Genomic DNA, 11,726 nt, shown 5'->3' on the forward strand with positions numbered 1-11,726 from the left:
GGAAGAGGAAGAGGAGGAAGAGGAGGAGGAGGAGGGAGAGGAAGAGGCGGAGGAGAAGGAAGAGGAGGAGGAGAAGGAAGAGGAGGAGGAGAAGGAAGAGGAAGAGGAGTAAAAGGAGGAGGAGAAGGGGGAGGAGGAGGAGGAGGAGGGAGAGGCCTGTCGCCCACTGTACACCTCCATGCTGAGGTAGGAGCTAGGGAGGATTTCCTAATGGAGGCTCCATGATGGGGGGGGGGAGAAACAGGAGTCTGGGGATGTCACTGGGGAGTAGAGAGAATTAAGAAAGCCCACTGGGCCTCCTGGGGCCGCCTTGCTTCCTCCCCTGACACTTGGCAGATCTGCCAATTTCCCTGCGCTGACCCCCGGCCCTGGAGGGTCCTTCATATGCTGTGCTTGGATGCTCTGGAGCTGCATAAGTTTGTCACAGCATGTTTTGGGCCTTGGTGTCTTCATTTCTCACATGAGGACAACCGTTAGCATTTACCAAGTGCTGACTTTATGCTAGCCACTGGAAAACATCTCTTGTATTCATAACTGTAACTTTCTGATGATCCACTTTTCAGATGAGGAAACAGAGGTTCAGAGAGGTGAAATGTCACTCAGCCGATGAGTGGCAGAAGCTGGCTCTGTCTTCAGAAGCCAGGTGCTCACCAGTATCCAGTGCCCCTGCCCAGTGAAAGATGTGTGTGGGGAGAAAGGGCTTTGGAGAGTGGGTCAGAGACACACATGACCAGGTGTCATTAGCACCCTCTTCTGGCCTCTCCCGGCTTCCTTCCGGCCACCAGGGCTAGCCTTTGAAGACACAGACACGATCACCTCACTCCCAGTTCAAAACCCTTCCGTGGCCCTCCCTGCCTGTGGAGAGAGTCCCAACTGAGCTGCTCAGTTCAGGGTCCTTTGTCGTCTGGCCCTTCACTCCTCCCCGTGGACCTTCTACCCTGGCCACACCACTTCCTGGTCAGGTCTCTTCCCCTCCCCCGTCGTCAGCTCAGGCAGTTCCTGCTGCCATTTTCACTGTGTCCTTAAACTCCTAATCTTCCCTTGCAACAAGTCCAATGTCATTTCTTCTGTGACGCCTTCTCTGCCTGCACTTGGGGGAATGTCACTCCCTCCTGGTGTTCCCATCACCTTAAGGGGCGCTCTGCTTGCCTTGTTTTGAATTTGACGATGAGGACTTTTCCCAACCCGCCTGAGCCTGCCTGGAGTCTTGGAGGAAAGGAAGCTTGAGAGTTGCCCGGTGTCCCCAGCCCCAAGACCTGGAACGGCGAACATTTGTGGCCGGGTGACTGGATCAAGAGAGCGGATCAGGAGCTGTGGAAGATGGTACGTCAGAAAGGTTCTCTGGGTCAAGGCCTGGGCCCAGGTTCTGGACAGCTCCATCTGTATCCCACTCACTAGGTTTGAGAGCTGATGCCCACAGCTGGTCAGATCTGGAACTGAGCGTGTGACCTTGGTAGGTCACTTCACCTCTGAGTCTGGTTCGTCATAATTCCTCTGGTTTGTGAAATGGGATAACAATATGGCTGCTAAGAGGATTCAGTGAGATAGTGCAGAAAAATCTCCACAGCAGAGCCTAATCTGCAGGAAGGTAGGTTCTCTTGTCCTCCTGGCATTATCCCTTTCAAGATCACCTCCATCAAAGCTTCCACCACCATCACCACCACATTCACCACCATCACCATCACCATCACCATGATCACCACCACCATCACCATCACCATCACCACCATCATCACCATCACCATCACCACCACCAACACCACCACATTCATCACCATTACCATCACCATCACCATCACCACCACCATCACCACTATCATCACCATCACCATTGCCATCACCATCACCACAATCACCACCACCATCACCACCATCATCACCATCACCATCACTATGGTCACCATCACCATTACCATCACTATCACCATGATCACCATCACCATCACCACCATCATCATCACCCTCATCATCGTCTTTCCACTGTCATGTATAACTAGAAAAAACAAATTAAAAAAAAAGAAAAAGAAATAGATGGGTGAACCTCAAGGGTATTATGTAGTTTTTTGTTCTTTTTTTTAAATAGGCCCCAAGGGTCGGGATGAGGCTCCTCCTGGAGCATGGGCTGAGGCCTTTGTGTTTTGTGTTTCTCAGCCTCTCCACTGGGTCTCCACTGGGTCTCCACTGGGTCTCCACTGGGTCTCCACTGACACCACCTGGCTGGGAGGAGCAAAGGCGGCTCATTATTGCTCCCCACGCGGCCTCCATGGATGGCGGAGCTGGAGAAGGCTTCCTGACTGTTGGATGGTGGTAGGAGATTTGGTTTCTACCTGGCCTCCTCTCATGCCACCACAGTGGGGACAGCAGGCTGCTTCGTTCCCACTGGTGGGGGTGGAAGTCCACCATCCCCATTGACACCACAGCCACCATGATGGGGGTGCGTGGGGGTGTATTCCCTGGCAGCAGAAAAGTCCTGGCTCTCTATTGGGACTTCTCTGGTGCTATTCTGGGGGATGGGGATGGAGTGAATCTCTTCATGGTCTGGTGAGGGTGACATGCCAGGCTCCCCACTTGACCTTTGCTGATGGGGTTGGGGAGGGGGTGACATCCTTTCCTTAGTGTTTGGCTAAAGTGGGGTGGCCATCCAGAGACTTCCATGAATGAGGTTCCTGCTCTCTCCTGGTCCTTTACCCAGGGAGCAGGCTTTCCTCAGGGATTAAAACACAACTTATTTATTGTTCTTTCTAGTTACCTGCTACGGTAGAGTGGATTTTGACATTTCTTACCTACATGGGGTAAATTTCCTACTCTTGTGGTTGAACACAAGTGGAGTTTCACTGGTCGTGTATTCATAGACGAGCACAGGAGAGTGATGTCCTGTGCTTTCTACTGTCTTTCCAAAACCTGCTTCTGTGGCATTTCCAGGTGCGGGTTTCTCCAGCACCTATTCTGGGATATATGAGACAAAGAGAAAATCCAAGAAGCTCACCCTGTGCAGTCCCTGAGATCCTGAGGTTTCCAGCAACTTGCTCTTCTTATCTTCGCTGCAGAGTGTACTCATGCTCGTTTTAGATATAATGCCCAAGGTTTGGATCCGTACTTAGCATCAGGAAGAATAGGGACAGGTTCACCTGGGCCATCTCGGTGCAGAACTTGATGGTTCTGGAGTCTATCCTGGTTCAGAACCAAGAGAACTTGGTTCTCTACAGTGTTCAAAAAGTTACCTAAGCCAGGAGAAACAAGCCTTGGTTAGAAAGTAAGAAGAGAGAGATCAGTTGCATACAATTTGATATTTGTAAGATGAAATAGAAAGTAAATATCTGGCTGTTTGTGGAGGTTTTATCAGAGCAGCATCCTGGGTTGGCACTCCACCAAGACTGGGTTATTATTACCAGGAGGGCAGCCAGGGCACCAAGGTTCACATGCCACGTGAAGTAGAACAGGAGGGGAAGAGTGGAGAAGCCTAAACTAGTCCTCGAGGTGTCCGTGGTTCCATCCAGGGAGACAGACCACCCCAAGCAAGCTACCTGCACTGGGGTTAGGTTAGAGAGGAGTCCAAGTGAGATGGGGAAGGGGTGTCGGGTGAGGCGTTTATATACATGCATAAGCTCCGCTGTGCCCGTGTGACAATATGGAGGAACGCAGGCCTTTTGTTTCTCCTGCTGATCCTGGTCAGTATCCTGAAGCTCACGTGGTGGACTAACAATGTGCCTGGCACATAGTAATAGGTGCTCAATAAACATTGTTGAAAGAATGAGTAAATGAATGAATGAGTGCTCCTCTGTGTTGTCTCAATTATTTCACTGTTAATGACTGGAGGTGCTCCATGAATGGGAAAAGTTAGAAGCTTCTCCTGGGACTCTGGGTAAAGCTGCTCGCAGGGAAATTTCAAGGCAGTGATGCACAGAGGGGAAGGCCTACATAGAGGGGAAAAGAGACCCAAGAGTCAGCAGTTCATCTCTGCACCCATCAATCCACCCATTGACCATGTACCCATCTACTCATCCACCCAGCCATCTGTCCATCCAGGGTTGGGGCCAGATTTTGCAGGTTTTCATGCCTGGTGGGGGTGAGTCCACTGAGAAGATGGAGGCAGGGAGAGAGTCATCTGTCCATCAATTAATCCATCCACGTACCTGTCTACCCACCTATTCACTCATCCTCCTCCTACCCACATATCCGCCCATGCATCCATCTATCATTTCTGTTTTCTATCTTCCTATCCATCCACCTACCTGTTCTCTCATCCTCCCATCTATCCACCCCCCTCTCCTCATCCTTGCGGGTTGGGGCCAGGTGGAACACGGCTGTGGAACGCCAGCCTCAGAACATTAGACCGAAAGCTAAAATTCCAGACAGCTGCCCAGGAGGGGAAATTGATTGGATGAACAGCCCCAGTGCACTCTGAGGTCAACCAGAACTGAAGCAGGAATAGGCTGCTGGTCCCTGGGTGAGCAGGGCTTAGGTAGTTCAAGAAGGAACGTTTCAGTATCTTTGTGCCAGTTTTAGAGAGTTGGGGACCAGATGGGACACAGTTACTGTCATGAACAAAACACCTGGGCTGTACTTAGTAACTCAGTTTATACTAACTCTAGAATGCAGGGCAGGGGATGGAATGATCTGGGTTGTCTGTTTTCAGAAGTTCTTGTCTTTATTGTCTAAACACTATAGTATCTCAACAATTTACTTAGTGTTTACATTGCTTTGGGTAGAATAAATAATCTACAGGTGAATTAGGTGCACAGGAAGCTGTGCCTGGTTATATGCACACACTATGCCATTTCATCCTTAGGGACCTGAGGGGGGCCTGGAACCAATCCCCTCCAGACACCCGCAATGACTGTACACCACCCGCCAATGCATGCTCCAGTCACCCTGGGAGCTAGTGTCTTTTATTTCCTGTTTCATCAGGAGGAACCAAGGCCCCAGAGCTGATGTGACTCACCTGGGGCCCTGCAGGGAGAAGGTGTGCAGGCATGATTTGAATTCTGGTCTGTTTGTTTAGGGTTCAAGTTCTTAACCGCTTGGCTTGACAGCCAGGGATGGTGGAAGGGGTTGGCAGGAGGGGTCTGCTGGAGCTGGGCCCCCATTTAGGAAGGCTCTGGAGAGCTGTCCTGAGTGTCCTCTTGCTCTCTGGTCTTCGAGTGAGGAGCCTCTTTGGAGGCTTCAGGCACACATGCCAAGCCAGGCCCCCTGGTGCCTGCCCACTGAGAAGGCCATGGGGCAATGCAAATCATGTTTGCCCACACCCAGTATGGATCCGCAAATCCCTGAATAAAAATTACACATTGCTGTAATTTACCAACACCGCCCTGCCACTCACAGCCGCGGGGGGAGGCGCTGAGTGCCGGGAAAGCCGTCAACAGCCTGGGGCCTGCTGGGCGGCTGCGGCTTTGGAAGGGAAGCAGTCACTCAGGGCTGCTGCTGCCACCATGGTGCGGTGCTGAGCCGGCAGAGGGAGGTCCTGGCTCTGTGGAGGCCCTGAGGATTGAGCCAGTCCTGGTGTTGGATTAGCACTGACCCTGCTCCCCGGCCAGAAGCCCGTGATGGTGACCATCAGAAACCAGTCATGGCAGCTAACCCTCCTCCATCACTGCCTCCTCCTCTCCATTCTTGCAAAAACCCTGAGAAGTAGGTACTTTGTCACCCTCATTTTGTGAAGGTGGAAACAAGCCCAGAGAGGCTAAGAAACTCATTCAAGGTCACCCCGCCAGTAACTGGTGGAGATGTTCCCAAATTAACTCGGATTGATTAAAACATCTGGCTCTCAGCCACGAGGCTGCCCTGCCAGACCTGCCTCCCGCCTCCGAGACTCATCAAGAGCAATCCTTCCAGGGCGCAGGCGCAGCAGTGGACTCCGAGAGGATCCCTGAGAGCAGACTTGGGCCAGCTTACTGTGTGTCTCAGGCCTTTGAGCCTGTAACCATTCCGTGTGTGCACATGCGATTCCATATGTGGACTTGGGATTCTGCACGTGTCCAGATTGGGTTGTGTGAGTTCCGCACATGTTCGCTTGCGCATGCGTGTTCGTGGTGACAGCCGGCTGCTTGGTGCGCTTGTCTGCAGGTATTAGCATATATATATATATATATATATATATATATATATACACATATATATATATATACATACATATATATATACATATATGTATATGTATATATATATATATATATATATATATATACATATATGTGCGTCATACTAATGTGCTTAAAGAGTGTATCTGATTTGTCTTGGGTACTTACTAGGTTCCAGGCACAATCCTAGGTGCTTTTACAGGTATCACCTAATGTCATTCTCCAATAATCCTATGAGGCAGGTACTGTTAATATCTCCAAATCACAGGTGAGGAAATCAAGGTACAGGGAGAGCTGGAGTTGCCCAAGCCTCCCTTCTTGTGGGGACAAAACTGCTTTGTATCTTAAGCATCCTTGCTCCTTTTTGGCCCATGTGGCTTAGGCATTGGTTTGACTCCGTCACCACACAGGGGCTGACCCAGATGGGGCAAGTCAGAGTTGCTGGGGGGTTCAAGTGGCTCAAGAGCAGCCCCTGAGGTAGTTCATTGTTGCTCAAAGAGCAGCCAAAGGTAGGACTGTCACATTCCTGGGCCCCGCCTGGAACTTGGAGCTGGAGTCTCTATGCTGGGACCTGTGTTTCATCTGCCCTCAGGTGACCCTTGTGCACTTAAGAACCTGGATCCTGAAGCCACACTGTCCTGGATGGGGGTTGGCCTTGCTGCTCTGCCATTCCTTAGCTAAGGACAAGTTATATCAGCTTTCTGTGCCTCAGTCTGCGGCTCTATGAGATGGAGGTGATACTAGACCCGGGCTTTTTGAGAATGAAGTGGGTTAATTCATACAAAATGCCTAGAGAAGTTCCCAGCATGTGACTAGCAGCAGGGGGGCTTCCTGTCACTGCCATTATGCAGGGATGAGCTTGTGACCCAGTCCTGCTCCAGTGAGCACCAGCCTTGGGACTTTGGTTGCAACCATAGGGAAAAAGTCACCTCTCCCTCCTTAGGGTGGAGGCCTGGAGATGCTGATGACTGCTTGCCACCACAGGGGGACAGCTCGTCTGAGAATAAAGCCCCAAAGAAGGAAGTCAAAGGGAGAGGGGTCCCTGAGGTCATTCTTGGAGTACCTGGATTCCTGCCTGAAACCCCTGGACGTGTCCATTTCATAAGCAAGTGCATTTCCTTTGAGTCGGGCCCTTGTCACGTACCCTGGAAGCACTCCTGCGGGGGCCTAATCTCACCCCAGCATTTCGCACTGAGCCCATGGCTGGTGAGTGACTTGGTGCAACGACTGAACACCTGAGCCCCGGACTGGCACCCCTTTTTGGATGCTGCAGCCTCCCCTCAGGCCCCAAGCTCCCTGTCATCCAGTCATGGCGAGCAGAGCACTTCAGCGGTGTGGGGACGTTTTGTTGAGGCTCCTCGGCCTTCGGATGTCAAACAGATCTTTCTCCTGCCAGCCTCCCTGTAGCTGCTGCTGGGCTCTATCATTGAAGACGCCACGGTCCTCAGCCCCAGGCTGGTGATGGGCTGATGCCAGAGGCTGGGAGCCCTCTGGGGCCGTGACTGTGACCCTCTCCTTTCTTCTCTATTCAGCCACGGGGTGTGTGGGGTGGGCATGGCCAGAGGCCACCTTCTTGCCTCAGTCTTTCCAGCCTGCCGCCCTGGCTTCCCGTGTCTGCCTGCCTTTCTGTCATCTCCCCCAGGGCGTGCCCTATATTTTGCCCAGCTCCCACACTCCTCCCTCCATTTCAATTTGGCCTCCCCATTTCAATTTCCTATCTTCTTCTTATCTCCCCAACTCCCAGCCTCCTTTAAGCTCTCCCATCCGGCTTCTCCCCATCTCCCCCAGCCTCGCTGCTCACCCCAGGGACCCCCCCACCCCTATCCTTGACCTCTTCCCAGGGCTCTCGGGTTCCTCCCTGGGCTCTGACTCTCCCACTTTCCCCTGCCTCAGGCAACAACTCACACCTGTCTCCCTTTCTCCCTCCCTCTTCTGCAGGTGGCCCACTGCCAGTCGGGTACCAGCCGGTTGCCATGGGAACCACTGAGTAGCTTAGGAAGCTGCCATAGATCTAATCACAGGCTGTGAGGCTTCAAGGAACAGCTCACTTTCTGGATGAAAGACTGGTGCTGACAGCCGTTTAGGCAGATGCTGGGGGGCAGAGGGAGGGGGAGCAGGAGCCATGGGTGATACCAGCCTAGTCGCAGGTCACCAGGACAGGAGGCCAGGACCATAGTGTCTGTGCCTCATGGTCACTGTCAGACCCTCTGGGATTTTTCTGAAGAGGTTGTTGGTACTGCATTTGTTTTCTCCTTGTTCCCCCATTGCTCAAATTCATTCATTCATTTGCTCAGCAGATGCCCCCTGTAGGTCCTGTGCTCTGGGCTTCCCTGTGCAGTCAAGGAGACAGATCCCTACCTAGAAACCTGTCCCAGAGGGCCCAGAGTCCCTGATTGGAGGCATCCAGTGCTGGGGGAGGCCTGAGGTGGGCAGGAGGCCCTGCTTGCGGGGGAGAGTGAGGGTCCTAGGATGTATCCTTGAGCCACGTCTCAAGGGGAAGAACAGGAGTTTGTCAGCCAGGCTGATGGTGAGGGCCTGCAGTTCTGTCTTTGAAGTGGGGCTTGGGAACTGATTTTGCATGTCCATCCTGGGCAGCTCAGACACAGCACAGCAGGAAGCATGAGCAATGACAGCGACAGACATTTTTGCAAGAGCAGACCTCTCTCATAGCTGTGGGGGGATTCCACTCCTAGAGAAGTAGCCCAAAATTCATAACCCCTAGGTCTCCTGGGGTGCGTGGCCTGTGTTTGGGAAGGGCAGAGTATGGGGGCTATGGGGGTCACCTGGTGGCCCTTGTAGTTTTGTAGCCAACAGGGCTACAGCACAGCTTCACCGGACAGAAGGCCTGAAGCTCGGTCTAGTTTTAGATGGCTTCCCCTGGTACCAGGCTTTTGATTTCTTTCATCCAAGCCAGAGACTGTGTTTGCACATAATTTGCATACATTTGCATGTGGTGTCGCAGGACCCAGCACAACATGCCAGGGTGCTGGCAGCCTGGATCAGAGCCCAGGTGTGCAAAGACCAGGCTTTGGCCGCTCCTCCTGCCTCCAGGGCCTCAGCCTTCCTTCCCCAGCCATGAAGCACAGACCCAGGCCAGCAGGGCCTGGAAGCCACTGCGCACAGGAAGCCTGGATTCTTCTGGTCCTGCCCAGGGCACTTCTCCGTCTCCACCGGCCTTCGTATGAGTCTAGGGTTTACTGGACAGGAGGGAGGGAGGGGGTGAACCAGAAAGTTCTCTCTCACTTACCTACTCATCTGAGTCTGCTCACCATGTGCTTACACTGTACCAGGTAGGCCCTCTGTTCTGGAATGAGTCAAACCAGCCATGGTCCCACAGGGAGTTGAGGAGAAGGGCTTTGATCTGATGTCCGCCCAGATCAAAGCACGATTGCAAGTTTGATATGCAACAGAGACATTTGTGGTGCTGTGTGTGAAATCAGAATTAGTCTTGAAGGTCATGGAAGAATTTCTGGAGGAAGTATCTCCACTGAGATGTTAAGTATGAGATGCTAGGTAAAGAGGGATTAGAAGAGCCTTCCAGACTGGATAAAAAGCATGTGCAAAGGCCCTGAGGTGGGAAGGAGCAGGAGACTGGGCAGAAGGGACAGGAAGGCAGTGTGACTGAGTGAAGAGGGCTGGGAAGTGAGTAGATAGGAAGCCAGGCTAACTCTTCACCTTTCTGGCACATTCTAGAAGGCTATCTTTAATGAAGATATGCCTTTATTTAGTCATCACCATTAAGCAAGGAAGTGACATTAGGAGAGTGTGAAGCATGGATACAGCTAAAATAGGAGCACAAGTCGGAGCTGTGGGGATCACGCAAGTGACAGGAGGCAAGGGCTTGTGTTAGGGAACTGTGGGTGGAGATGGAAGGAAGGGCAAGGAGTCGTGAGATCACCAGGTGGCGTCAGACACAGATGAGGCTTGGTAGGAGGCCAAGGGTAATTGACAATTAGGTCTAGATTTCTGAGCACCTTCCGAGTCAGGAAGGTGAGCCACTGAGGGAAGTGATGGATATGGGGCTGGGGGCCCTGGGGGGCCCTGGGTGGGGGAAGAGGAGCCGGAATTGAATTAGGGTTGTGCTGGGTTTGCATTGCCTTTGAGGTATCCTTGTGGCTGCTGGGTAGAAGGTCTGGAGTCAGGGAAGAGGTGGGGTGGGGTTGTGTCCTCCCACCGCTGCGCCTCATTGCAGGAATCCCTCTGCATCCTGCACCTTCTGGAAGCACCCAGCCTCATCCATCTTCAGATTTGCATTTTTGGCTTATTGCCACCCTAAGTGGAGGCCCATGTGGCCACTGCTCTTCTGCTGTTTATGTCCTCATTTGTCTTCCCCCACCAGGCTCAGAGCACCTAGAGGACAGCTTCTTCTTTTCTCAGCATCCCCAGTGTCTACCGCGGGCCTGATGGAGGCCAGTTGTGGTGTGCATTTATTGAAGGAGTGGCCAGATGCCAGGGTTTTATTTTATAGATTCTGCTTTCCCCTAGGGAGGGGAAGGCTTTTATTTTCCTCTTTTGGGTGTTGGTGATTGAACCCAGGGGTGCTCTACCATGGAGCTACAGCCCAGTCCTTTTTTTGTTTGTTTTGAGACCGAGTCTCACTAAGTTGTTCAGGCTGGCCTTGAAATTGTGATCCTCCAGCCTCAGCCTCCCAAGTCGCAGGCGTTGTATGTGTGCATCATGGTGCCTGGCGTGCACTTGGCTTCTCAAAGGTAACAACTGGGCTTCATGCCCAGCTGTGCCCTGTGCAGAGCCAGGCATGCACACAGTTGGTGCTCAGTAGAGGCTTGGGGTTTACTTCCATAGGCAGCCCCTTCCCAAACAAGTAGAAGCCAGCCTCTGATCCACGTGGGTGGCCTCCTCCGTCCCCTGGATGTAACAGATATGCCTGTCTCATTGCCCACGTGTCCCGCCTTCCCCGCAGAGCACAGTATTAGATGGCTGTTCAGTAGCTCAAGTGCGCAAATATTCCTTTCAAAATTATTACATTCACCCTTTGTTGGCAGAACATGCCACACAAAACATCCAGCCTCTTATTGAGTGTGGGAGTCTGTTTTCTGCTTCTGCTTCACCAGCAGAACTGAGGCCGACAGGCCTCGTCAGGGTTCCAAGTGTCTGCTTGGCCAAGTTGTGGCTGGAGCCGAGGGCCAGTGGGGGAGCTGATTCTAGGTTAACCCAGGCTGACCCAGGCAGGGCCGACGTCATCACCATTACATGGGCGTCTTCATCACTGACACCAATACCAGCATCACCTCTGCCGTAGCTATTGCCACCATTGCCAGCCACAGTTACCGCCATCACCACCACCACCACCACCACCACCACCACCACCATCATCAGCTTTTTTGCTGCTGTGACCAAAAGACCTGACAAGAACATTTACAGGAGGAAAAGTTTATTTGGGGTCTCACGGTTTCAGAGGTCTCAGTCCACGGATGGCCAACTCCATTCCTCAGGGCCCGAGGTGAGGAGGAACATCATGGCGGAAGTATGTGGTGGAGGAAAGCAGGGGCATGGCACCAGGAAGCAGAGAGAGCTATACCAAGGAGAAAATATAACTCCCAAAGGCAGCCCTCACAGACCTCCTCCTCCAGCCACACCCTACTGCCTACACTTACCACTCAGGAAACGCCTATCAGGGGTTAATTCACA

The sequence above is a fragment of the Marmota monax genome, unplaced genomic scaffold (assembly GCF_021218885.2).
Source record: "Marmota monax isolate L192 unplaced genomic scaffold, Marmota_monax_Labrador192_F-V1.1 WCK01_AAM20220418_F8-fsc00008, whole genome shotgun sequence".
NCBI classification, from domain to species: Eukaryota; Metazoa; Chordata; class Mammalia; order Rodentia; family Sciuridae; genus Marmota; species Marmota monax.